The following is a 25,758-nucleotide window of genomic DNA, read 5'->3' on the forward strand; positions in this document are numbered from 1 at the left end:
CGGTTCCCGGTCTGGAAAACTTTTCTCCAAACAAAGATCAGGTCAGTTTTAGTTTTGAAACGTCAGAAAGATAATGGAGAAGTTTTACACTTTAGGCTGTATTTCTCGAGTGACTAAAGAATTACCTTAACAAAAACTTTCCAGAATGTGATTAGTGGGGTTTAACCTGATATTTTATCGATTTAACTGTTGTAGTTGTTAAGGAGGATGATCGTAAAGATGCATGCAAATATGGGAATGTCACGAGTACAATAATATAACAGCACAACACTTTCACCTAACTTCAAGTCACGTGTCATTCTTTGAGATTAAGGTTAAAAAGACACTGGCCAGTACGGGGATCGAACCCGCGACATTCGCGTTATTAGCACGACGCTATAACCAACTGAGCTAACCGGCCATATGTTCTATTGAATATACTCAGCCAATTTCATTAAGACTCTTACAGTAATTGTCTTCAAGAAGGAAGTTGTGAAATGTTATTTTTTTAACTAAGAGAGTACTTTTTTCACTCAATCTGCATTAAATTACATTGGTTTTAAATGATTTTCTCAACACAACAAAACACTTAATTTATACATTTAAGAAAGAATTACATGAAGTATTTAAAATACTGACCTCGAAAACAGCATGGATATTAGTTCAGTAGAGAGATGGACTAGGCGTTAGGATTTCAGGCTCTCACCCATGCGGCCCGGGTTCTAATCCCGGTCTGGGAAACTCTTTAACACCAAATATTATAAATTTTTGATTTCTTTCAGAAGGATCATTAGTGAGGTTTTATATGTCAAATCATTGATTGTTACAGTTGTAAAAGCGACAGTGACTGGGTAGGTCGTTCGTGAAGAACCATGTGGCCATTACAGTGTCAGCTTTATAATAAATTAATTTTGAATAGCAATAGTTTTTCAGTGATATTTCTAACATAAAACAAAGACATCAACTTTATACAGAAGACAGAATTACATGAAGTATTTCAAATACTGACAAAGAAAACTACGCGGATATTACTTCAGTAGCGCTACATTGAGGTAACACCAATTTATTAGATAATACTTCTGCCAAAGTAATCGTATTCCCAGATGGTCTAGGGGTTAGGATTCCTGGCTTTCACCCAGGCGGCCCGGGTTCGATTCCAGGTCTGGGAAACTTTTCTTCAAGCAAAGATCAGGTCAGTTTTAGTTTTGAAACGTCAGAAAGATAATGGTGAAGCTTTACACTTTAGGCTGTATTTCTAGAGTGACTAAAGAATATATTACCTTAACAAAAACTTTCCAGAATGTGATTAGTGGGTTTTAACCTGATAATTTATCGATTTAACTGTTGTAGTTGTTAAGGAGGATGATCGTAAAGATGCATGCAAATATGGGAAAATCACGAGTACATTAATATAACAGCACAACACTTTCACCTAACTTCAAGTCACGTGTCATTCTTTGAGATTAACGGTTAAAAAGACCCTGGTCAATACGGGGATCGAACCCGCGACATTCGCGTTATTAGCACGACGCTCTAACGGTAGTCTAACCAACTGAGCTAACAGCTATCCGCTGATCTAATTTATTAGATAATACTTCTGCCAAAGTAATCGGATTCCCAGATGGTCTAGGGGTTAGGATTCCTGGCTTTCACCCAGGCGGCCCGGGTTCAATTCCCGGTCTGGGAAACTTTTCTCCAAACAAAGATCAGGTCAGTTTTAGTTTTGAAACGTCAGAAAGATAATGGTGAAGTTTTACACTATAGGCTCTATTTCTAGAGTGACTAAAGAATATATTACCTTAACAAAAACTTTCCAGAATGTTATTAATGGGGTTTAACCTGATAATTTATCGATTCAACTATTGTAGTTGTTATGGAGGATGATCATAAAGATGCATGCAACCATGGCAATGTCATGAGTACAATAATATAACAGCACAACACTTTCACCTAACTTCAAGTCACGTGTCATTCTTTGAGATTAACGGTTAAAAAGACACTGGCCAGTACGGGGATCGAACCCGCGACATTCGCGTTATTAGCACGACGCTCTAACCAACTGAGCTAACCGGCTATATGTCCTAATGAATATACTCAGCTAATTTCATTGAGACATTTCATTCGATATTTTAGTCACCATCTATTGATTGTGTGAAGAAACAGTAGAGGAACGAGATAGCATCTTTCAGTTACGAAGTACTAAATTCTGTCAGCGACATTTGTTTTTGTAGTATCTGTTTGACTCTAGGAAACAGAAATTAAAGATAGACTTGCTATTCCTTAATATTAAATGGATTTCATCCGGGGGAACACACAGATAGAAATGATTCAATTTTTAAATAATAGACAGCGTCCCTGGGTGGGCTTGAACCACCAACCTTTCGGTACCCATCAGTATAAGAGGTAACAGCCGAACGCGCTGACCAATTGTGCCACAGAGACCGACACGGACTAAGGTTTGTTAATTTGTTTTTATAAAAGATTCGAAATGTCCAATATTTTTTGGTAATCTGCATTAAATTACATTGGTTTTAAATGATTTTGTCAACACAACAAAACACATAATTTATACATTTAAGAAAGAATTACATGAAGTATTTAAAATACTGACATCGAAGACATCATGGATATTATTTCAATGGAGAGAGTAGGTCATTTCTGCCGATATCCCAGATGGACTAGGCGTTAGGGTTTCAGGCTCTCACCCATGCGGCCCGGGTTCCATTCTCGGTCTGGGAAACTCATTATACCAAATATTTTAAATTTTTGATTTCTTTCAGAAGGATCGTTAGTGATTTTTTATATGTCAAATCATTGATTGTTACAGTTGTAAAAGCGACAGTGACTGAGTAGGTTGTTTGTGAAGAACCATGTGGCCATTACAGTGTCAGCTTTATAATAAATTAATTTTGGATAGGAATAGTTTTTCAGTGATATTTCCAACATAAAACAAAGACATCAGCTGTATACAGAAGACAGAAATACATGAAGTATTTCAAATACTGACGAAGAAAATTACGCGGATATTACTTCAGTAGCGCTACATTGAGGTAACACCAATTTATTAGATAATACTTCTGCCAAAGTAATCGTATTCCCAGATGGTCTAGGGGTTAGGATTCCTGGCTTTCACCCAGTCGGCCCGGGTTCGATTCCCGGTCTGGGAAACTTTTCTTCAAACAAAGATCAGGTCAGTTTTAGTTTTGAAACGTCAGAAAGATAATGGTGAAGCTTTACACTTTGGGCTGTATTTCTCGAGTGACTAAAGAATATATTACCTTAACAAAAACTTTCCAGAATGTGATTAGTGGGGTTTAACCTGATAATTTATCGATTTAACTGTTGTAGTTGTTAAGGAGGATGATCGTAAAGATGCATGCAAATATGGGAAAGTCACGAGTACAATAATATATCACCACAACACTTTCACCTAACTTCAAGTCACGTGTCATTCTTTGAGATTAACGGTTAAAAAGACACTGGTCAGTACGGGGATCGAACCCGCGACATTCGCGCTATTAGCACGACGCTCTAACGGTAGTCTAACCGACTGAGCTAACCGCTAACCGCTAAGCTAATTTAATAGATAATACTTCTGCCAAAGTAATCGGATTCCCAGATGGTCTAGGGGTTAGGATTCGCGGCATTCACCCAGGGGCCCGAGTTCGATTCCCGGTCTGGGAAACTTTTCTCCAAACAAAGATCAGGTCAGTTTTAGTTTTTAAACGTCAGAAAGATAATGGTGAAGTTTTACACTTTAGGCTCTATTACTAGAGTGACTAAAGAATATATTACCTTAACAAAAACTTTCCAGAATGTTATTAATGGGGTTTAACCTGATAATTTATCGATTTAACTATTGTAGTTGTTATGGAGGATGATCATAAAGATGCATGCAACCATGGCAATGTCATGAGTACAATAATATAACAGCACAACACTTTCACCTAACTTCAAGTCACGTGTCATTCTTTGAGATTAACGGTTAAAAAGACACTGGCCAGTACGGGGATCGAACCCGCGACATTCGCGTTATTAGCACGACGCTCTAACCAACTGAGCTAACCGGCCATATGTCCTATTGAATATACTCAGCTAATTTCATTGAGACATTTCATTTTATATTTTAGTCACCATCTATTAATTGTGTGAAGAAACAGTAGAGGAACGAGATGGCATCTTTCAGTTACGAAGTACTAAATTTTGTCAGCAACATTTGTTTTTGTAGTATCTGTTTGACTCTAGGAAACAGAAATCAAAGATAGACTTGCTATTCCTCAATATTAAATGGATTTCATCCGAGGGAACACATAGATTGAAAGGATTCATTTTTTAAATAATAGACAGCGTCCCTGGGTGGGCTTCAACCACCAACCTTTCGGTACCCATCAGTATAAGAGGTAACAGCCGAACGCGCTGACCGATTGTGCCACAGAGACCGACACGGACTATGGTTTGTTAATTTGTTTTTATAAAAGATTCGAAATGTCCAATATTTTTTGTTAATCTGCATTAAATTACATTGGTTTTAAATGATTTTCTCAACACAACAAAACTCATAATTTATACATTTAAGAAAGTATTACATGAAGTATTTAAAATACTGACCTCGAAAACAGCATGGATATTAGTTCAGTAGAGAGATGGACTAGGCGTTAGGATTTCAGGCTCTCACCCATGCGGCCCGGGTTCTAATCCCGGTCTGGGAAACTCTTTAACACCAAATATTATAAATTTTTGAATTCTTTCAGAAGGATCATTAGTGAGGTTTTATATGTCAAATCATTGATTGTTACAGTTGTAAAAGCGACAGTGACTGGGTAGGTCGTTCGAGAAGAACCATGTGGCCATTACAGTGTCAGCTTTATAATAAATTAATTTTGAATAGCAATAGTTTTTCAGTGATATTTCCAACATAAAACAAAGACATCAACTGTATACAGAAGACAGAATTACATGAAGTATTTCAAATACTGACAAAGAAAACTACGCGGATATTACTTCAGTAGCGCTACATTGAGGTAACACCAATTTATTAGATAATACTTCTGCCAAAGTAATCGTATTCCCAGATGGTCTAGGGGTAAGGATTCCTGGCTTTCACCCAGGCGGCCCGGGTACGATATCCGGTCTGGGAAACTTTTCTTCAAGCAAAGATCAGGTCAGTTTTAGTTTTGAAACGTCAGAAATATAATGGTGAAGCTTTACACTTTAGGCTGTATTTCTAGAGTGACTAAAGAATATATTACCTTAACAAAAACTTTCCAGAATGTGATTAGTGGGGTTTAACCTGATAATTTATCGATTTAACTGTTGTAGTTGTTAAGGAGGATGATCGTAAAGGTGCATGCAAATATGGGAAAGTCACGAGTACAATAATATAACAGCACAACACTTTCACCTAACTTCAAGTCACGTGTCATTCTTTGAGATTAACGGTTAAAAAGACACTGGTCAGTACGGGGATCGAACCCGCGACATTCGCGTTATTAGCACGACGCTCTAACCAAGAGCTAACCGGCCATATGTTCTATTGAATATACTCAGCCAATTTCATTAAGACTCTTACAGTAATTGTCTTCAAGAAGGAAGTTGTGAAATGTTATTTTTTTAACTAAGAGAGTACTTTTTTCACTCAATCTGCATTAAATTACATTGGTTTTAAATGATTTTCTCAACACAACAAAACACATAATTTATACATTTAAAAAAGAATTACATGAAGTATTTAAAATACTTACCTCGAAGACATCATGGATATTATTTCAGTGGAGAGAATAGGTCATTTTTGCCGATATCCCAGATGGACTAGGTGTTAGGATTTCAGGCTCTCACCCATGCGGCCCGGGTTCTATTCTCGGTCTGGGAAACTCTTTATACCAAATATTTTAAATTTTTGATTTCTTTCAGAAGGATCGTTAGTGAGGTTTTATATGTCAAATCATTGATTGTTACAGTTGTAAAAGCGACAGTGACTGAGTAGGTTGTTCGTGAAGAACCATGTGGCCATTAAAGTGTCAGCTTTACAATAAATTAATATAAATTAATATATAACAGCACAACACTTTCACCTAACTTCAAGTCACGTGTCATTCTTTGAGATTAACGGTTAAAAAGACACTGGTCAGTACGGGGATCAAACCCGCGACATTCGCGTTATTAGCTCGACGCTCTAACGGTAGTCTAACCAACTGAGCTAACCGCTAACCGCTGAGCTAATTTATTAGATAATACTTCTGCCAAAGTAATCGGATTCCCAGATGGTCTAGGGGTTAGGATTCCTGGCTTTCACCCAGGCGGCCCGGGATCGATTCCCGGTTTGGGAAACTTTTCTCCAAACAAAGATTAGGTCAGTTTTAGTTTTGAAACGTCAGAAAGATAATGGTGAAGTTTTACACTTTAGGCTGTATTTCTAGAGTGACTAAAAAATAAATTTACCTTAACAAAAACTTTCCAGAATGTTATTAATGGGGTTTAACCTGATAATTTATTGATTCAACTATTGTAGTTGTTAAGGAGGATGATCATAAAGATGCATGCAACCATGGCAATGTCATGAGTACAATAATATAACAGCACAACACTTTCACCTAACTTTAAGTCACGTGTCATTCTTTGAGATTAACGGTTAAAAAGACACTGGTCAGTACGGGGATCGAACCCGCGACATTCGCGTTATTAGCACGACTCTCTAACCAACTGAGCTAACCGGCCATATGTTATATTGAATATACTCAGCCAATTTCATTAAGACTCTTACAGTAATTGTCTTCAAGAAGGAAGTTGTGAAATGTTATTTTTTTAACTAAGAGAGTACTTTTTTCACTCAATCTGCATTAAATTACATTGGTTTTAAATGATTTTCTCAACACAACAAAACACATAATTTATACATTTAAGAAAAAATTACATGAAGTATTTAAAATACTGACCTCGAAGACAGCACGGATATTAGTTCAGTAGAGAGATGGACTAGGCGTTAGGATTTCAGGCTCTCCCCCATGCGTTCCGGGTTCTAATCCCGGTCTGGGAAACTCTTTAACACCAACTAATATAAATTTTTGACTTCTTGCAGAAGGATCATTAGTGAGGTTTTATATGTCAAATCATTGATTGTTACAGTTGTAAAAGCGACAGTGACTGAGTAGGTTGTTCGTGAAGAACCATGTGGCCATTACAGTGTCAGCTTTATAATAAATTAATTTTGGATAGGAATAGTTTTTCAGTGATATTTCCAACATAAAACAAAGACATCAGCTGTGTACAGAAGACAGAAATACATGAAGTATTTCAAATACTGACGAAGAAAACTACGCGGATATTACTTCAGTAGCGCTACATTGAGTTAACACCAATTTATTAGATAATACTTCTGCCAAAGTAATCGTATTCCCAGATGGTCTAGGGGTTAGGATTCCTGGCTTTCACCCAGGCGGCCCGGGTTCTATTCCAGGTCTGGGAAACTTTTCTTCAAACAATGATCAGGTCAGTTTTAGTTTTGAAACGTCAGAAAGATAATGGTGAAGCTTTACACTTTGGGCTGTACTTCTCGAGTGACTAAAGAATATATTACCTTAACAAAAACTTTCCAGAATGTGATTAGTGGGGTTTAACCTGATAATTTATCGATTTAACTGTTGTAGTTGTTAAGGAGGATGATCGTAAAGATGCATGCAAATATAGGAAAGTCACGAGTACAATAATACAACAGCACAACACTTTCACCTAACTTCAAGTCACGTGTCATTCTTTGAGATTAAAGGTTAAAAAGACACTGGTCAGTACGGGGATCGAACCCGCGACATTCGCGTTATTAGCACGACGCTCTAACCAACTGAGCTAACCGCTAACCGCTAAGCTAATTTATTAGATAATACTTCTGCCAAAGAAATCGGATTCCCAGATGGTCTAGGGGTTAGGATTCCTGGCTTTCACCCAGGCGGCCCGGGTTCGATTCCCGGTCTGGGAAACTTTTCTCCAAACAAAGATCAGGTCAGTTTTAGTTTTGAAACGTCAGAAAGATAATGGTGAAGTTTTACACTATAGGCACTATTTCTAGAGTGACTAAAGAATATATTACCTTAACAAAAACTTTCCAGAATGTTATTAATGGGGTTTAACCTGATAATTTATTGATTCAACTATTGTAGTTGTTAAGGAGGATGATCATAAAGATGCATGCAACCATGGCAATGTCATGAGTACAATAATATAACAGCACAACACTTTCACCTAACTTCAAGTCACGTGTCATTCTTTGAGATTAACGGTTAAAAAGACACTGGCCAGTACGGGGATCGAACCCGCGACATTCGCGTTATTAGCACGACGCTCTAACCAACTGAGCTAACCGGCCATATGTCCTATTGAATATATTCAGCTAATTTCATTGAGACATTTCATTTGATATTTTAGTCACCATCTATTAATTGTGTGAAGAAACAGTAGAGTAACGAGATAGCATCTTTCAGTTACGAAGTACTAAATTCTGTCAGAGACATTTGTTTTTGTAGTATCTGTTTGACTCTAGGAAACAGAAATTAAAGATAGACTTGCTATTCCTTAATATTAAATGGACTTCATTCGAGGGAACACACAGATAGAAAGGATTCAATTTTTAAATAATAGACAGCGTCCCTGTGTGGGCTTGAACCACCAACCTTTCGGTACCCATCAGTATAAGAGGTAACAGCCGAACGCGCTGACCGATTGTGCCACAGAGACCGACACGGACTATGGTTTGTTAATTTTTTTTTATAAAAGATTCGAAATTTCCAATATTTTTTGGTAATCTGCATTAAATTACATTGGTTTTAAATGATTTTCTCAACACAACAAAACACATAATTTATACATTTAAGAAAGAATTACATGAAGTATTTAAAATACTGACCTCGAAGACATCATGGATATTATTTCAGTGGAGAGAATAGGTCATTTTTGCCGATATCCCAGATGGACTAGGTGTTAGGATTTCAGGCTCTCACCCATGCGGCCCGGGTTCTATTCTCGGTCTGGGAAACTCTTTATACCAAATATTTTAAATTTTTGATTTCTTTCAGAAGGATCGTTAGTGAGGTTTTATATGTCAAATCATTGATTGTTACAGTTGTAAAAGCGACAGTGACTGAGTAGGTTGTTCGTGAAGAACCATGTGGCCATTAAAGTGTCAGCTTTATAATAAATTAATTTTGGATAGGAATAGTTTTTCAGTGATATTTCCAACATAAAACAAAGACATCAGCTGTATACAGAAGACAGAAATACATGAAGTATTTCAAATACTGACGAAGAAAACTACGCGGATATTACTTCAGTAGCGCTACATTGAGGTAACACCAATTTATTAGATAATACTTCTGCCAAAGTAATCGTATTCCCAGATGGTCTAGGGGTTAGGATTCCTGGCTTTCACCCTGGCGGCCCGGGTTCGATTACCGGTCTGGGAAACTTTACTTCAAGCAGAGATCAGGTCAGTTTTAGTTTTGAAACGTCAGAAAGATAATGGTGAAGCTTTACACTTTAGGCTGTATTTCTAGAGTGACTAAAGATTATATTACCTTAACCAAAACTTTCCAGAATGTTATTAATGTGGTTTAACCTGATAATTTATCGATTTAACTGTTGTATTTGTTGAGGAGGATGATCATAAAGATGCATGCAACCATGGCAATGTCACGAGTACAATAATATAACAGCACAACACTTTCACCTAACTTCAAGTCACGTGTCATTCTTTGAGATTAAGATTAAAAAGACACTGGTCAGTACGGGGATCGAACCCGCGACATTCGCGTTATTAGCACGACGCTCTAACCAACTGAGCTAACCGGCCATATGTCGTATTGAATATACTCAGCTAATTTCGTTGAGACATTTCATTTGATATTTTAGTCACCATCTATTAATTGTGTGAAGAAACAGTAGAGGAACGAGATAGCATCTTTCAGTTACGAAGTACTAAATTCTGTCAGCGACATTTGTTTTTGTAGTATCTGTTTGACTCTAGGAAACAAAAATTAAAGATAGACTTGCTATTCCTTAATATTAAATGGATTTCATCCGAGGGAACACACAGATAGAAAGGATTCACTTTTTAAATAATAGACAGCGTCCCTGGGTGGGCTTCAACCACCAACCTTTCGGTACCCACCAGTATAAGAGGGTAACAGCCGAACGCGCTGACCGATTGTTTCCACAGAGACCGACACGGACTATGGTTTGTTAATTTGTTTTTATAAAAGATTCGAAATGTCTAATATTTTTTGGTAATCTGCATTAAATTACATTGGTTTTAAATGATTTTCTCAACACAACAAAACACATATTTTGTACATTTAAGAAAGAATTACATGAGATGAACTAGGCGTTAGGATTTCAGGCTCTCACCCATGCGGCCCGGGTTCTAATCCCGGTCTGGGAAACTCTTTAATGCCAACTATTATAAATTTTTGATTTCTTTCAGAAGTATCATTAGTGAGGTTTTATATGTCAAATCATTGATTGTTACAGTTGTAAAAGCGACAGTGACTGGGTAGGTCGTTCGTGAAGAACCATGTGGCCATTACAGTGTCAGCTTTATAATAAATTAATTTTGAATAGCAATAGTTTTTTAGTGATATTTCCAACATAAAACAAAGACATCAACTGTATACAAAAGACAGAATTACATGAAGTATTTCAAATACTGACAAAGAAAACTACGCGGATATTACTTCAGTAGCGCTACATTGAAGTAACACCAATTTATTAGATAATACTTCTGCCAAAGTAATCGGATTCCCAGATGGTCTAGGGGCTAGGATTCCTGGCTTTCACCCATGGGCCCGGGTTCATTCCCGGTCTGGGAATCTTTTCTCCAAACAAAGATCAGGTCAGTTTTAGTTTTGAAACGACAGAAAGATAATGGTGAAGCTTTACACTTTAGGCTGTATTTCTAGAGTGACTAAAGATTATATTACCTTAACAAAAACTTTCCAGAATGTTAATAATGGGGTTTAACCTGATAATTTATCGATTTAACTGTTGTATTTGTTAAGGAGGATGATCATAAAGATGCATGCAACCATGGCAATGTCACGAGTACAATAATATAACAGCACAACACTTTCACCTAACTTCAAGTCCCGTGTCATTCTTTGAGATTAACGGTTAAAAAGACACTGGCCAGTACGGGGATCGAACCCGCGTCATTCGCGTTATTAGCACGACGCTCTAACCAACTGAGCTAACCGGCCATATGTCCTATTGAATATACTCGGCTAATTTCATTGAGACATTTCATTTGATATTTTAGACACCATCTATTAATTGTGTGAAGAAACAGTAGAGGAACGAGATAGCATCTTTCAGTTACGAAGTACTAAATTCTGTCAGCGACATTTGTTTTTGTAGTATCTGTTTGACTCTAGAAAACAGAAATTAAAGATAGACTCGCTATTCCTTAATATTAAATGGATTTCATTCGAGGGAACACACAGATAGAAAGGATTCATTTTTTAAATAATAGACAGCGTCCCAGGGTGGGCTTGAACCACCAACCTTTCGGTACCAATCAGTATAAGAGGTAACAGCCGAAAGCGCTGACCGATTGTGCCACAGAGACCGACACGGACTATTGTTTGTTAATTTGTTTTTATAAAAGATTCGAAATTTCCAATATTTTTTGGTAATCTGCATTAAATTACATTGGTTTTAAATGATTTTCTCAACACAACAAAACACATTATTTATACATTTAAGAAAGAATTACATGAAGTATTTAAATTACTGACCTCGAAGACACCATGGATATTAGTTCAGTGGAGAGAGTAGGTCATTTCTGCCGATATCCCAGATGGACTAGGCGTTAGGATTTCAGGCTCTCACCCATGCGGCCCGGGTTCTATTCCCGGTCTGGGAAACTCTTTATACCAAATATTTTAATTTTTTGATTTCTTTCAGAAGGATCGTTAGTGAGGTTTTATATGTCAAATCATTGATTGTTACAGTTGTAAAAGCGACGGTGACTGAGTAGGTTGTTCGTGAAGAACCATGTGGCCATTACAGTGTCAGCTTTATAATAAATTAATTTTGGATAGGAATAGTACTTCAGTGATGTTTCCTACATAAAACAAAGACATCAGCTGTATACAGATGACAGAAATACATGAAGTATTTCAAATACTGACGAAGAAAATTACGCGGATATTACTTCAGTAGCGCTACATTGAGGTAACACCAATTTATTAGATAATACTTCTGCCAAAGTAATCGTATTCCCAGATGGTCTAGGGGTTAAGATTCCTGGCTTTCACCCAGGCGGCCCGCGTTCGATTCCCGGTCTGGGGAACTTTTCTTCAAACAAAGATCAGGTCAGTTTTAGTTTTTAAACGTCAGAAAGATAATGGTGAAGCTTTACACTTTGGGCTGTATTTCTCGAGTGACTAAAGAATATATTACCCTAACAAAAACTTTCCAGAATGTGATTAGTGGGGTTTAACCTGATAATTTATCGATTTAACTGTTGTAGTTGTTAAGGAGGATGATCGTAAAGATGCATGCAAATATGGGAAAGTCACGAGTACAATAATATAACAGCACAACACTTTCTCCTAACTTCAAGTCACGTGTCATTCTTTGAGATTAACGGTTAAAAAGACACTGGTAAGTACGGGGATCGAACCCGCGACATTCGCGTTATTAGCACGACGCTCTAACCAACTGAGCTAACCGGCCATATGTTCTATTGAATATACTCAGCCAATTTCATTAAGACTCTTACAGTAATTGTCTTCAAGAAGGAAGTTGTGAAATGTTATTTTTTTAACTAAGAGAGTACTTTTTTCACTCAATCTGCATTAAATTACATTGGTTTTAAATGATTTTCTCAACACAACAAAACACATAATTTATACATTTAAGAAAGAATTACATGAAGTATTTAAAATACTGACCTCGAAGACAGCATGGATATTAGTTCAGTAAAGAGATGGACTAGGCGTTAGGATTTCAGGCTCTCACCCATGCGGCCCGGGTTCTAATCCCGGTCTGGGAAACTCTTTAATACCAAATATTATAAATTTTTGATTTCTTTCAGAAGGATCATTAGTGAGGTTTTATATGTCAAATCATTGATTGTTACAGTTGTTAAAGCGACAGTGACTGGGTAGGTTGTTCGTGAAGAACCATGTGGCCATTACAGTGTCAGCTTTATAATAAATTAATTTTGAATAGCAATAGTTTTTCAGTGATATTTTCAACATAAAACAAAGACATCAACTGTATACAGAAGACAGAAGTACATGAAGTATTTCAAATACTGACGAAGAAAACTACGCAGATATTACTTCAGTAGCGCTACATTGAGGTAACACCAATTTATTAGATAATACTTCTGCCAAAGTAATCGGATTCCCAGATGGTCTAGGGGTTAGGATTCCTGGCTTTCACCCAGAGGCCCGGGTTCATTCCCGGTCTGGGAATCTTTTCTCCAAACAAAGATCAGGTCAGTTTTAGTTTTGAAACGACAGAAAGATAATGGTGAAGCTTTACACTTTAGGCTGTATTTCTAGAGTGACTAAAGGTTATATTACCTTAACAAAAACTTTCCAGAATGTTAATAATGGGGTTTAACCTGATGATTTATCGATTTAACTATTGTTGTTGTTATGGAGGATGATCATAAAGATGCATGCAACCATGGCAATGTCATGAGTACAATAATATAACAGCACAACACTTTCACCTAACTTCAAGTCACGTGTCATTCTTTGAGATTAACGGTTAAAAAGACACTGGCCAGTACGGGGATCGAACCCGCGACATTCGCGTTATTAGCACGACGCTCTAACCAACTGAGCTAACCGGCCATATGTCCTATTGAATATACTCAGCTAATTTCATTGAGACATTTCATTTTATATTTTAGCTTTCATTTATTAATTGTGTGAAGAAACAGTAGAGGAACGAGATAGCATCTTTCAGTTACGAAGTACTAAATTCTGTCAGCGACATTTGTTTTTGTAGTATCTGTTTGACTCTAGGAAACAGAAATTAAAGATAGACTTGCTATTCCTTAATATTAAATGGATTTCATCCGAGAGAACACACAGATAGAAAGGATTCATTTTTTAAATAATAGACAGCGTCCCTGGGTGGGCTTCAACCACCAACCTTCCGGTACCCATCAGTATAAGAAGTAACAGCCGAACGCGCTGACCGATTGTGCCACAGAGACCGACACGGACTATGGTTTGTTAATTTGTTTTTATAAAAGATTCGAAATGTCAAATATTTTTTGGTAATCTGCATTAAATTACATTGGTTTTAATTGATTTTCTCAACACAACAAAACACATATTTTATACATTTAAGAAAGAATTACATGAGATGGTCTAGGCGTTAGGATTTCAGGCTCTCACCCATGTGGCCCGGGTTCTAATCCCGGTCTGGGAAACTCTTTAATACCAACTATTATAAATTTTTGATTTCTTTCAGAAGGATCATTAGTGAGGTTTTATATGTCAAATCATTGATTGTTACAGTTGTAAAAGCGACAGTGACTGGGTAGGTCGTTCGTGAAGAACCATGTGGCCATTACAGTGTCAGCTTTATAATGAATTATTTTTGAATAGCAATAGTTTTTTAGTGATATTTCCAACATAAAACAAAGACATCAACTGTATACAAAAGACAGAATTACATGAAGTATTTCAAATACTGACAAAGAAAACTACGCGGATATTACTTCAGTAGCGCTACATTGAGGTAACACCAATTTATTAGATAATACTTCTGCCGAAGTAATCGTATTCCCAGATGGTCTAGGGGTTAGGATAGCTGGCTTTCACCCAGGCGGCCCGGGTTAGATTCCCGGTCTGGAAATCTTTTCTTCAGTCAAAGATCAGGTCAGTTTTAGTTTTGAAACGTCAGAAAGAGAATGGTGAAAAAAAAATAAAGATAAAAAGAAAAAAAAAAAAAAAAAAAAAAAAAAAAAAAAAAAAATTTACACTTTGGGCTGTATTTCTCGAGTGACTAAAGAATATATTACCTTAACAAAAACTTTCCAGAATGTGATTATTGGGGTTTAACCTGATAAGGTATCGATTTAACTGTTGTAGTTGTTAAGGAGGATGATCGTAAAGATGCATGCAAATATGGGAAAGTCACGAGTACAATAATATAACAGCACAACACTTTCACCTAACTTCAAGTCACGTGTCATTCTTTGAGATTAACGGTTAAAAAGACACTGGTCAGTACGGGGATCGAACCCGCGACATTCGCGTTATTAGCACGAAGATCTAACCAACTGAGCTAACCGGCCATATGTTCTATTGAATATACTCAGCCAATTTCATTAAGACTCTTACAGTAATTGTCTTTAAGAAGGAAGTTGTGAAATGTTATTTTTTTAACTAAGAGAGTACTTTTTTCACTCAATCTGCATTAAATTACATTGGTTTTAAATGATTTTCTCAACACAACAAAACACATAATTTATACATTTAAGAAAGAATTACATGAAGTATTTAAAATACTGACCTCGAAGACAGCATGGATATTAGTTCAGTAGAGAGATGGACTAGGCGTTAGGATTTCAGGCTCTCACCCATGCGGCCCGGGTTCTAATCCCGTTCTGGGAAACTCTTTAATACCAAATATTATAAATTTTCGATTTCTTTCAGAAGGATCATTAGTGAGGTTTTATATGTCAAATCATTGATTGTTACAGTTGTAAAAGCGACAGTGACTGGGTAGGTTGTTCGTGAAGAACCATGTGGCCATTACAGTGTCAGCTTTATAATAAATTAATTTTGAATAGCAATAGTTTTTCAGTGATATTTTCAACATAAAACAAAGACATCAACTGTATACAGAAGACAGAAGTACATGAAGTATTTCAAATATTGACGAAGAAAACTACGCAGATATTACTTCAGTAGCGCTACATTGAGGTAACACCAATTTATTAGATAATACTTCTGCCAAAGTAATCGGATTCCCAGATGGTCTAGGGGTTAGGATTCCTGGCTTTCACCCAGGGGCCCGGGTTCATTCCCGGTCTGGGAATCTTTTCTCCAAACAAAGATCAGGTCAGTTTTAGTTTTGAAACGACAGAAAGATAATGGTGAAGCTTTACACTTTAGGCTGTATTTCTAGAGTGACTAAAGATTATATTACCTTAACAAAAACTTTCCAGAATGTGATTAGTGGGGTTTAACCTGATAATTTATCGATTTAACTGTTGTAGTTGTTAAGGAGGATGATCGTAAAGATGCATGCAAATATGGGAAAGTCACGAGTACAATAATATAACAGCACAACACTTTCACCTAACTTCAAGTCACGTGTCATTCTTTGAGATTAACGTATAAAAAGACACTGCTCAGTACGGGGATCGAACCCGCGACATTCGCGTTACTAGCACGACGCTCTAACGGTAGTCTACCCAACTGAGCTAACCGCTAACCGCTTAGCTAATTTATTAGTTAATACTTTTGCAAAAGTAATCGGATTCCCAGATGGTCTAGGGGTTAGGATTCCTGGCTTTCACCCAGGCGGCCCGGGTTCGATTCCCGGTCTGGGAAACTTTTCTCCAAACAAAGAGCAGGTCAGTTTTAGTTTTGAAACGTCAGAAAGATAATGGTGAAGTTTTACACTTTAGGCTCTATTTCTAGAGTGACTAAAGAATATATTACCTTAACAAAAACTTTCCAGAATGTTATTAATGGGGTTTAATCTGATAATTTATCAATTTAACTATTGTAGTTGTTATGGAGGATGATCATGAAGATGCATGCAACCATGGCAATGTCATGAGTACAATAATATAACAGCACAACACTTTCACCTAACTTCAAGTCACGTGTCATTCTTTGAGATTAACGGTTAAAAAGACACTGGCCAGTACGGGGATCGAACCCGCGACATTCGCGTTATTAGCACGACGCTCTAACCAACTGAGCTAACCGGCCATATGTCCTATTGAATATACTCAGCTAATTTCATTGAGACATTTCATTTTATATTTTAGTCACCATCTATTACTTGTGTGAAGAAACAGTAGAGGAACGAGATAGCATCTTTCAGTTACGAAGTACTAAATTCTGTCAGCGACATTTGTTTTTGTAGTATCTGTTTGACTCTGGGAAACAGAAATTAAAGATAGACTTGCTATTCCTTAATAATAAATGGACTTCATCCGAGGGAACACACAGATAGAAAGGATTCAATTTTTAAATAATAGACAGCGTCCCTGGGTGGGCTTGAACCACCAACCTTTCGTTACCCATCAGTATAAGAGGTAACAGCCGAACGCGCTGACCGATTGTGCCACAGAGACCGACACGGACTATGGTTTGTTAATTTGTTTTTATAAAAGATTCAAAATTTCCAATATTTTTTGGTAATCTGCATTAAATTACATTGGTTTTAAATGATTTTCTCAACACAACAAAACACATAATTTATACATTTAAGAAAGAATTACATGAAGTATTTAAAATACTGACCTCGAAAAAGGGATGGATATTAGTTCAGTAGAGAGATGGACTAGGCGTTAGGATTTCAGGCTCTCACCCATGCGGCCCGGGTTCTAATCCCGGTCTGGGAAACTCTTTAATACCAAATATTATAAATTTTTGATTTCTTCAGAAGGATCATTAGTGAGGTTTTATATGTCAAATCATTGATTTTTACAGTTGTAAAAGCGACAGTGACTGGGTAGGTTGTTCGTGAAGAACCATGTGGCCATTACAGTGTCAGCTTTATAATAAATTAATTTTGAATAGCAATAGTTTTTCAGTGATATTTCCAACATAAAACAAAGACATCAACTGTATACAGAAGACAGAAGTACATGAAGTATTTCAACTACTGACGAAGAAAACTACGCGGATATTACTTCAGTAGCGCTACATTGAGGTAACACCAATTTATTAGATAATACTTCTGCCAAAGTAATCGTGTTCCCAGATGGTCTAGGGGTTAGGATTCCTGGCTTTCACCCAGGCGGCCCGGGTTCGATTCCCGGTCTGGGAAACTTTTCTTCAAGCAAAGATCAGGTCAGTTTTAGTTTTGAAACGTCAGAAAGATAATGGTGAAGCTTTACACTTTAGGCTGTATTTCTAGAGTGACTAAAGATTATATTACCTTAACAAAAACTTTCCAGAATGCTATTAATGGGGTTTAACCTGATAATTTATCGATTTAACTGTTGTAGTTGTTAAGGAGGATGATCATAAAGATGCATGCAACCATGGCAATGTCACGAGTACAATAATATAACAGCACAACACTTTCACCTAACTTCAAGTCACGTGTCATTCTTTGAGATTAACGGTTAAAAAGACACTGGCCAGTACGGGGATCGAACCCGCGACATTCGCGTTATTAGCACGACGCTCTAACCAACTGAGCTAACCGGCCATAATTCCTATTAAATATACTCAGCAAATTTCATTGCGACATTTCATTTAATATTTTAGTCACCATCTATTAATGGTGTGAAGAAACAGTAGAGGAACGAGATAGCATCTTTCAGTTACGAAGTACTAAATTCGGTCAGCGACATTTGTTTTTGTGGTATCTGTTTGACTCTAGGAAACAGAAATTAAAGATAGACTTGCTATTCCTTAATATTAAATGGATTTCATCCGAGGGAACACACAGATAGAAAGGATTCATTTGTAAATAATAGACAGCGTCCCTGGGTGGGATTGAACCACCAACCTTTAGGTACCCATCAGTATAGTAGGTAACAGCCGAACGCGCTGATCGATTGCGCCACAGAGACCGACACGGAATATGGTTTGTTAAATTGTTTTCATAAAAGATTCAAAATGTCCAATATTTTTGGGTAATCGGCATTAAATTACATTGGTTTTAAATGATTATCTCAACACAACAAAACACATAATTTATACATTTAGGAAAGAATTACATGGAAGTATTTAAAATACTGACCTCGAAGACAGCATGGATATTAGTTCAGTAGAGAGATGGACTAGGCGTTAGGATTTCAGGCTCTCACCCATGCGGCCCGGGTTCTATCTGGGAAACTTTTTATACCAAATATTATAAATTTTTGATTTCTTTCAGAAGGATCATTAGTGAGGTTTTATATGTCAAATCATTGATTGTTACAGTTGTAAAAGCGACAGTGACTGGGTAGGTTGTTCGTGAAGAACCATGTGGCCATTACAGTGTCAGCTTTATAATATATTAATTTTGTATAGCAATAGTTTTTCAGTGATATTTCCAACATAAAACAAAGACATCAACTGTATACGGAAGACAGAAGTACATGAAGTATTTCAACTACTGACGAAGAAAACTACGCGGATATTACTTCAGTAGCGCTACATTGAGGTAACACCAATTTATTAGATAATACTTCTGCCAAAGTAATCGTGTTCCCAGATGGTCTAGGGGTTAGGATTCCTGGCTTTCACCCAGGCGGCCCGGGTTCGTTTCCCGGTCTGGGAAACTTTTCTTCAAGCAAAGATCAGGTCAGTTTTAGTTTTGAAACGTCAGAAAGCTAATGGTGAAGCTTCACACTTTAGGCTGTATTTCTCGAGTGACTAAAGAATATATTACCTCAACAAAAACTTTCCAGAATGTGATTAGTGGGGTTTAACCTGATAATTTATCGATTTAACTGTTGTAGTTGTTAAGGAGGATGATCATAAAGATGCATGCAATCATGGCAATGTCACGAGTACAATAATATAACAGCACAACACTTTCACGTTTAACCTGAAAATTTATCGATTTAACTGTTGTAGTAGTTAAGGAGGATGATCGTAAAGATGCATGCAACCATGGCAATGTCACGAGTACAATAATACAACAGCACAACACTTTCACCTAACTTCAAGTCAGGTGTCATTCTTTGAGATTAACGGTTAAAAAAGACACTGGCCAGTACGGGGATCGAACCCGCGACATTCGCGTTATTAGCACGACGCTCTAACCAACTGAGTTAACCGGCCATATGTTCTATTGAATATACTCAGCCAATTTCATTAAGACTCTTACAGTAATTGTCTTCAAGAAGGAAGTTGTTTAAATGTTATTTTTTTAACTAAGAAAGTACTTTTTTCACACGAGTCAAAAGCGCTGATAGGAGAGTGCTAAAATCGCCGTTGGGCTATTCCTTATGGAAAAGTGGAATCCGTCAAAGCATATAGAGTGAGGGAGAAGTTTTTCATTTGATATTTTAGTCACCATGGATTATTTGTGTGAAGAAACAGTAGAGGAACGAGATAGCATCTTTCAGTTACAAAGTACTAAATTCTGTCAGCAACATTTGTTTTTGTAGTATCTGTTTGACTCTAGGTAACAGAAATTAAAGATAGACTTGCTATTCCTTAATATTAAATGGATTTCATCCAAGGGAACACACAGATAGAAAGGATTCATTTTTTAAATAATAGACAGCGTCCCTGGGTGGGCTTGAACTACCAACCTTTTGGTACCAATCAGTATAAGAGGTAACAGCCGAACGCGCTGACCGATTGTGCCACAGAGACCGACACGGACTGTGGTTTGTTAATTTGTTTTTATAAAAGATTCGAAATTTCCAATATTTTTTGGTAATCTGCATTAAATTACATTGGTTTTAAATGATTTTCTCAACACAACAAAACACATAATTTATACATTTAAGAAAGAATTACATGAAGTATTTAAAATACTGACCTCGAAGACATCATGGATATTAGTTCAGTGGAGAGAGTAGGTCATTTCTGCCGATATCCCAGATGGACTAGGCGTTAGGATTTCAGGCTCTCACCCATGCGGCCCGGGTTCTATTCCCGGCCTGGGAAACTCTTTATACCAAATATTTTAAATTTTTGATTTCTTTCAGAAGGATCTTTAGTGAGGTTTTATATGTCAAATCATTGATTGTTACAATTGCAAAAGCGACAGTGACTGAGTAGGTTGTTCGTGAAGAACCATGTGGCCATTACAGTGTCGCTTTATAATAAATTAATTTTGGATAGGAATAGTTTTTCAGTGATATTTCCAACATAAAACAAAGACATCAGCCGTATACAGAAGACAGAAATACATGAAGTATTTCAAATACTGACGAAGAAAACTACGCGGATATTACTTCAGTAGCGCTACATTGAGGTAACACCAATTTATTAGATAATACTTCTGCCAAAGTAATCGTATTTCCAGGTGGTCTAGGGGTTAGGATTCCTGGCTTTCACCCGGGCGGCCCGGGTTCGATTCCCGGTCTGGAAAAGTTTTCTTCAAACAAAGATCAGGTCAGTTTTAGTTTTGAAACCTCAGAAAGATAATGGCGAAGCTTTACACTTTGGGCTGTATTTCTCGAGTGACTAAAGAATATATTACCTTAACAAAAACTTTCCAGAATGTGATTAGTGGGGTTTAACCTGATAATTTATCGATTTAACTGTTGTAGTTGTTAAGGAGGATGATCGTAAAGATGCATGCAAATATGGGAAAGTCACGAGTACAATAATATAACAGCACAACACTTTCACCTAACTTCAAGTCACGTGTCATTCTTTGAGATTAACGTATAAAAAGACACTGCTCAGTACGGGGATCGAACCCGCGACATTCGCGTTACTAGCACGACGCTCTAACGGTAGTCTACCCAACTGAGCTAACCGCTAACCGCTTAGCTAATTTATTAGTTAATACTTTTGCAAAAGTAATCGGATTCCCAGATGGTCTAGGGGTTAGGATTCCTGGCTTTCACCCAGGCGGCCCGGGTTCGATTCCCGGTCTGGGAAACTTTTCTCCAAACAAAGAGCAGGTCAGTTTTAGTTTTGAAACGTCAGAAAGATAATGGTGAAGTTTTACACTTTAGGCTCTATTTCTAGAGTGACTAAAGAATATATTACCTTAACAAAAACTTTCCAGAATGTTATTAATGGGGTTTAATCTGATAATTTATCAATTTAACTATTGTAGTTGTTATGGAGGATGATCATGAAGATGCATGCAACCATGGCAATGTCATGAGTACAATAATATAACAGCACAACACTTTCACCTAACTTCAAGTCACGTGTCATTCTTTGAGATTAACGGTTAAAAAGACACTGGCCAGTACGGGGATCGAACCCGCGACATTCGCGTTATTAGCACGACGCTCTAACCAACTGAGCTAACCGGCCATATGTCCTATTGAATATACTCAGCTAATTTCATTGAGACATTTCATTTTATATTTTAGTCACCATCTATTACTTGTGTGAAGAAACAGTAGAGGAACGAGATAGCATCTTTCAGTTACGAAGTACTAAATTCTGTCAGCGACATTTGTTTTTGTAGTATCTGTTTGACTCTGGGAAACAGAAATGAAAGATAGACTTGCTATTCCTTAATAATAAATGGACTTCATCCGAGGGAACACACAGATAGAAAGGATTCAATTTTTAAATAATAGACAGCGTCCCTGGGTGGGCTTGAACCACCAACCTTTCGTTACCCATCAGTATAAGAGGTAACAGCCGAACGCGCTGACCGATTGTGCCACAGAGACCGACACGGACTATGGTTTGTTAATTTGTTTTTATAAAAGATTCAAAATTTCCAATATTTTTTGGTAATCTGCATTAAATTACATTGGTTTTAAATGATTTTCTCAACACAACAAAACACATAATTTATACATTTAAGAAAGAATTACATGAAGTATTTAAAATACTGACCTCGAAAAAGGGATGGATATTAGTTCAGTAGAGAGATGGACTAGGCGTTAGGATTTCAGGCTCTCACCCATGCGGCCCGGGTTCTAATCCCGGTCTGGGAAACTCTTTAATACCAAATATTATAAATTTTTGATTTCTTCAGAAGGATCATTAGTGAGGTTTTATATGTCAAATCATTGATTTTTACAGTTGTAAAAGCGACAGTGACTGGGTAGGTTGTTCGTGAAGAACCATGTGGCCATTACAGTGTCAGCTTTATAATAAATTAATTTTGAATAGCAATAGTTTTTCAGTGATATTTCCAACATAAAACAAAGACATCAACTGTATACAGAAGACAGAAGTACATGAAGTATTTCAACTACTGACGAAGAAAACTACGCGGATATTACTTCAGTAGCGCTACATTGAGGTAACACCAATTTATTAGATAATACTTCTACCAAAGTAATCGTGTTCCCAGATGGTCTAGGGGTTAGGATTCCTGGCTTTCACCCAGGCGGCCCGGGTTCGATTCCCGGTCTGGGAAACTTTTCTTCAAGCAAAGATCAGGTCAGTTTTAGTTTTGAAACGTCAGAAAGATAATGGTGAAGCTTTACACTTTAGGCTGTATTTCTAGAGTGACTAAAGATTATATTACCTTAACAAAAACTTTCCAGAATGCTATTAATGGGGTTTAACCTGATAATTTATCGATTTAACTGTTGTAGTTGTTAAGGAGGATGATCATAGAGATGCATGCAACCATGGCAATGTCACGAGTACAATAATATAACAGCACAACACTTTCACCTAACTTCAAGTCACGTGTCATTCTTTGAGATTAACGGTTAAAAAGACACTGGCCAGTACGGGGATCGAACCCGCGACATTCGCGTTATTAGCACGACGCTCTAACCAACTGAGCTAACCGGCCATAATTCCTATTAAATATACTCAGCAAATTTCATTGCGACATTTCATTTGATATTTTAGTCACCATCTATTAATGGTGTGAAGAAACAGTAGAGGAACGAGATAGCATCTTTCAGTTACGAAGTACTAAATTCGGTCAGCGACATTTGTTTTTGTGGTATCTGTTTGACTCTAGGAAACAGAAATTAAAGATAGACTTGCTATTCCTTAATATTAAATGGATTTCATCCGAGGGAACACACAGATAGAAAGGATTCATTTGTAAATAATAGACAGCGTCCCTGGGTGGGATTGAACCACCAACCTTTAGGTACCCATCAGTATAGTAGGTAACAGCCGAACGCGCTGATCGATTGCGCCACAGAGACCGACACGGAATATGGTTTGTTAAATTGTTTTCATAAAAGATTCAAAATGTCCAATATTTTTGGGTAATCGGCATTAAATTACATTGGTTTTAAATGATTTTCTCAACACAACAAAACACATAATTTATACATTTAAGAAAGAATTACATGGAAGTATTTAAAATACTGACCTCGAAGACAGCATGGATATTAGTTCAGTAGAGAGATGGACTAGGCGTTAGGATTTCAGGCTCTCACCCATGCGGCCCGGGTTCTATCTGGGAAACTTTTTATACCAAATATTATAAATTTTTGATTTCTTTCAGAAGGATCATTAGTGAGGTTTTATATGTCAAATCATTGATTGTTACAGTTGTAAAAGCGACAGTGACTGGGTAGGTTGTTCGTGAAGAACCATGTGGCCATTACAGTGTCAGCTTTATAATATATTAATTTTGTATAGCAATAGTTTTTCAGTGATATTTCCAACATAAAACAAAGACATCAACTGTATACGGAAGACAGAAGTACATGAAGTATTTCAACTACTGACGAAGAAAACTACGCGGATATTACTTCAGTAGCGCTACATTGAGGTAACACCAATTTATTAGATAATACTTCTGCCAAAGTAATCGTGTTCCCAGATGGTCTAGGGGTTAGGATTCCTGGCTTTCACCCAGGCGGCCCGGGTTCGTTTCCCGGTCTGGGAAACTTTTCTTCAAGCAAAGATCAGGTCAGTTTTAGTTTTGAAACGTCAGAAAGCTAATGATGAAGCTTCACACTTTAGGCTGTATTTCTCGAGTGACTAAAGAATATATTACCTCAACAAAAACTTTCCAGAATGTGATTAGTGGGGTTTAACCTGATAATTTATCGATTTAACTGTTGTAGTTGTTAAGGAGGATGATCATAAAGATGCATGCAATCATGGCAATGTCACGAGTACAATAATATAACAGCACAACACTTTCACGTTTAACCTGAAAATTTATCGATTTAACTGTTGTAGTTGTTAAGGAGGATGATCGTAAAGATGCATGCAACCATGGCAATGTCACGAGTACAATAATACAACAGCACAACACTTTCACCTAACTTCAAGTCAGGTGTCATTCTTTGAGAGTAACGGTTAAAAAAGACACTGGCCAGTACGGGGATCGAACCCGCGACATTCGCGTTATTAGCACGACGCTCTAACCAACTGAGCTAACCGGCCATATGTTCTATTGAATATACTCAGCCAATTTCATTAAGACTCTTACAGTAATTGTCTTCAAGAAGGAAGTTGTTTAAATGTTATTTTTTTAACTAAGAAAGTACTTTTTTCACACGAGTCAAAAGCGCTGATAGGAGAGTGCTAAAATCGCCGTTGGGCTATTCCTTATGGAAAAGTGGAATCCGTCAAAGCATATAGAGTGAGGGAGAAGTTTTTCATTTGATATTTTAGTCACCATGGATTATTTGTGTGAAGAAACAGTAGAGGAACGAGATAGCATCTTTCAGTTACAAAGTACTAAATTCTGTCAGCGACATTTGTTTTTGTAGTATCTGTTTGACTCTAGGTAACAGAAATTAAAGATAGACTTGCTATTCCTTAATATTAAATGGATTTCATCCGAGGGAACACACAGATAGAAAAGATTCATTTTGTAAATAATAGACAGCGTCCCTGGGTGGGCTTGAACCCCCAACCAAATTATTTTTTTCACTTCATTAGTGAATAATTATCAGTCAAATCAGCTCATGTCAAATGTGTGTGTGGCGCCTATGAAGCCTCATATTGAATATCCAAGCGACACAATTTAGCAAAACGATGCCTATGTTGTTTTTGC

The 25,758-nt window shown here is 37.0% G+C and overlaps 26 non-coding genes across 26 annotated transcripts; 9 read left to right on the forward strand and 17 right to left on the reverse strand.

Moving 5' to 3' along the window:
• Window positions 1-326: 326 nt before the first annotated feature.
• Trnai-aau (transfer RNA isoleucine (anticodon AAU)) lies at window positions 327-400 on the reverse strand. Its single transcript has one exon. It is a non-coding gene; the product is annotated as a tRNA-Ile (tRNA).
• Window positions 401-1,594: 1,194 nt separating this feature from the next.
• Window positions 1,595-1,666, forward strand: Trnae-uuc (transfer RNA glutamic acid (anticodon UUC)). The gene has a single exon. It is a non-coding gene; the product is annotated as a tRNA-Glu (tRNA).
• Window positions 1,667-1,979: 313 nt separating this feature from the next.
• Trnai-aau (transfer RNA isoleucine (anticodon AAU)) lies at window positions 1,980-2,053 on the reverse strand. Its single transcript has one exon. It is a non-coding gene; the product is annotated as a tRNA-Ile (tRNA).
• Window positions 2,054-2,329: 276 nt separating this feature from the next.
• Trnan-guu (transfer RNA asparagine (anticodon GUU)) lies at window positions 2,330-2,421 on the reverse strand. The gene is given in 2 exon segments: window positions 2,330-2,365; window positions 2,384-2,421. It is a non-coding gene; the product is annotated as a tRNA-Asn (tRNA).
• A 1,555-nt stretch (window positions 2,422-3,976) lies between these two features.
• Trnai-aau (transfer RNA isoleucine (anticodon AAU)) lies at window positions 3,977-4,050 on the reverse strand. Its single transcript has one exon. It is a non-coding gene; the product is annotated as a tRNA-Ile (tRNA).
• Window positions 4,051-6,233: 2,183 nt separating this feature from the next.
• On the forward strand, window positions 6,234-6,305 carry Trnae-uuc (transfer RNA glutamic acid (anticodon UUC)). Its single transcript has one exon. It is a non-coding gene; the product is annotated as a tRNA-Glu (tRNA).
• A 1,449-nt stretch (window positions 6,306-7,754) lies between these two features.
• Trnai-aau (transfer RNA isoleucine (anticodon AAU)) lies at window positions 7,755-7,831 on the reverse strand. Its single transcript has one exon. It is a non-coding gene; the product is annotated as a tRNA-Ile (tRNA).
• Window positions 7,832-7,876: 45 nt separating this feature from the next.
• Trnae-uuc (transfer RNA glutamic acid (anticodon UUC)) lies at window positions 7,877-7,948 on the forward strand. Its single transcript has one exon. It is a non-coding gene; the product is annotated as a tRNA-Glu (tRNA).
• A 313-nt stretch (window positions 7,949-8,261) lies between these two features.
• On the reverse strand, window positions 8,262-8,335 carry Trnai-aau (transfer RNA isoleucine (anticodon AAU)). Its single transcript has one exon. It is a non-coding gene; the product is annotated as a tRNA-Ile (tRNA).
• Window positions 8,336-9,740: 1,405 nt separating this feature from the next.
• Trnai-aau (transfer RNA isoleucine (anticodon AAU)) lies at window positions 9,741-9,814 on the reverse strand. The gene has a single exon. It is a non-coding gene; the product is annotated as a tRNA-Ile (tRNA).
• A 1,328-nt stretch (window positions 9,815-11,142) lies between these two features.
• Trnai-aau (transfer RNA isoleucine (anticodon AAU)) lies at window positions 11,143-11,216 on the reverse strand. The gene has a single exon. It is a non-coding gene; the product is annotated as a tRNA-Ile (tRNA).
• Window positions 11,217-11,492: 276 nt separating this feature from the next.
• Window positions 11,493-11,584, reverse strand: Trnan-guu (transfer RNA asparagine (anticodon GUU)). The gene is given in 2 exon segments: window positions 11,493-11,528; window positions 11,547-11,584. It is a non-coding gene; the product is annotated as a tRNA-Asn (tRNA).
• Window positions 11,585-12,622: 1,038 nt separating this feature from the next.
• Trnai-aau (transfer RNA isoleucine (anticodon AAU)) lies at window positions 12,623-12,696 on the reverse strand. Its single transcript has one exon. It is a non-coding gene; the product is annotated as a tRNA-Ile (tRNA).
• Window positions 12,697-13,755: 1,059 nt separating this feature from the next.
• Window positions 13,756-13,829, reverse strand: Trnai-aau (transfer RNA isoleucine (anticodon AAU)). The gene has a single exon. It is a non-coding gene; the product is annotated as a tRNA-Ile (tRNA).
• A 2,649-nt stretch (window positions 13,830-16,478) lies between these two features.
• Window positions 16,479-16,550, forward strand: Trnae-uuc (transfer RNA glutamic acid (anticodon UUC)). Its single transcript has one exon. It is a non-coding gene; the product is annotated as a tRNA-Glu (tRNA).
• Window positions 16,551-16,863: 313 nt separating this feature from the next.
• On the reverse strand, window positions 16,864-16,937 carry Trnai-aau (transfer RNA isoleucine (anticodon AAU)). Its single transcript has one exon. It is a non-coding gene; the product is annotated as a tRNA-Ile (tRNA).
• Window positions 16,938-17,931: 994 nt separating this feature from the next.
• Window positions 17,932-18,003, forward strand: Trnae-uuc (transfer RNA glutamic acid (anticodon UUC)). The gene has a single exon. It is a non-coding gene; the product is annotated as a tRNA-Glu (tRNA).
• A 313-nt stretch (window positions 18,004-18,316) lies between these two features.
• Window positions 18,317-18,390, reverse strand: Trnai-aau (transfer RNA isoleucine (anticodon AAU)). The gene has a single exon. It is a non-coding gene; the product is annotated as a tRNA-Ile (tRNA).
• A 987-nt stretch (window positions 18,391-19,377) lies between these two features.
• Window positions 19,378-19,449, forward strand: Trnae-uuc (transfer RNA glutamic acid (anticodon UUC)). Its single transcript has one exon. It is a non-coding gene; the product is annotated as a tRNA-Glu (tRNA).
• Window positions 19,450-19,881: 432 nt separating this feature from the next.
• Window positions 19,882-19,955, reverse strand: Trnai-aau (transfer RNA isoleucine (anticodon AAU)). Its single transcript has one exon. It is a non-coding gene; the product is annotated as a tRNA-Ile (tRNA).
• Window positions 19,956-21,665: 1,710 nt separating this feature from the next.
• Window positions 21,666-21,737, forward strand: Trnae-uuc (transfer RNA glutamic acid (anticodon UUC)). The gene has a single exon. It is a non-coding gene; the product is annotated as a tRNA-Glu (tRNA).
• Window positions 21,738-22,050: 313 nt separating this feature from the next.
• On the reverse strand, window positions 22,051-22,124 carry Trnai-aau (transfer RNA isoleucine (anticodon AAU)). Its single transcript has one exon. It is a non-coding gene; the product is annotated as a tRNA-Ile (tRNA).
• Window positions 22,125-23,118: 994 nt separating this feature from the next.
• Window positions 23,119-23,190, forward strand: Trnae-uuc (transfer RNA glutamic acid (anticodon UUC)). Its single transcript has one exon. It is a non-coding gene; the product is annotated as a tRNA-Glu (tRNA).
• Window positions 23,191-23,503: 313 nt separating this feature from the next.
• Window positions 23,504-23,577, reverse strand: Trnai-aau (transfer RNA isoleucine (anticodon AAU)). Its single transcript has one exon. It is a non-coding gene; the product is annotated as a tRNA-Ile (tRNA).
• Window positions 23,578-24,564: 987 nt separating this feature from the next.
• On the forward strand, window positions 24,565-24,636 carry Trnae-uuc (transfer RNA glutamic acid (anticodon UUC)). Its single transcript has one exon. It is a non-coding gene; the product is annotated as a tRNA-Glu (tRNA).
• Window positions 24,637-25,068: 432 nt separating this feature from the next.
• Window positions 25,069-25,142, reverse strand: Trnai-aau (transfer RNA isoleucine (anticodon AAU)). The gene has a single exon. It is a non-coding gene; the product is annotated as a tRNA-Ile (tRNA).
• Window positions 25,143-25,758: the final 616 nt, after the last annotated feature.

This window comes from Styela clava, chromosome 10 (assembly GCF_964204865.1).
Source record: "Styela clava chromosome 10, kaStyClav1.hap1.2, whole genome shotgun sequence".
Classification (NCBI taxonomy): Eukaryota; Metazoa; Chordata; class Ascidiacea; order Stolidobranchia; family Styelidae; genus Styela; species Styela clava.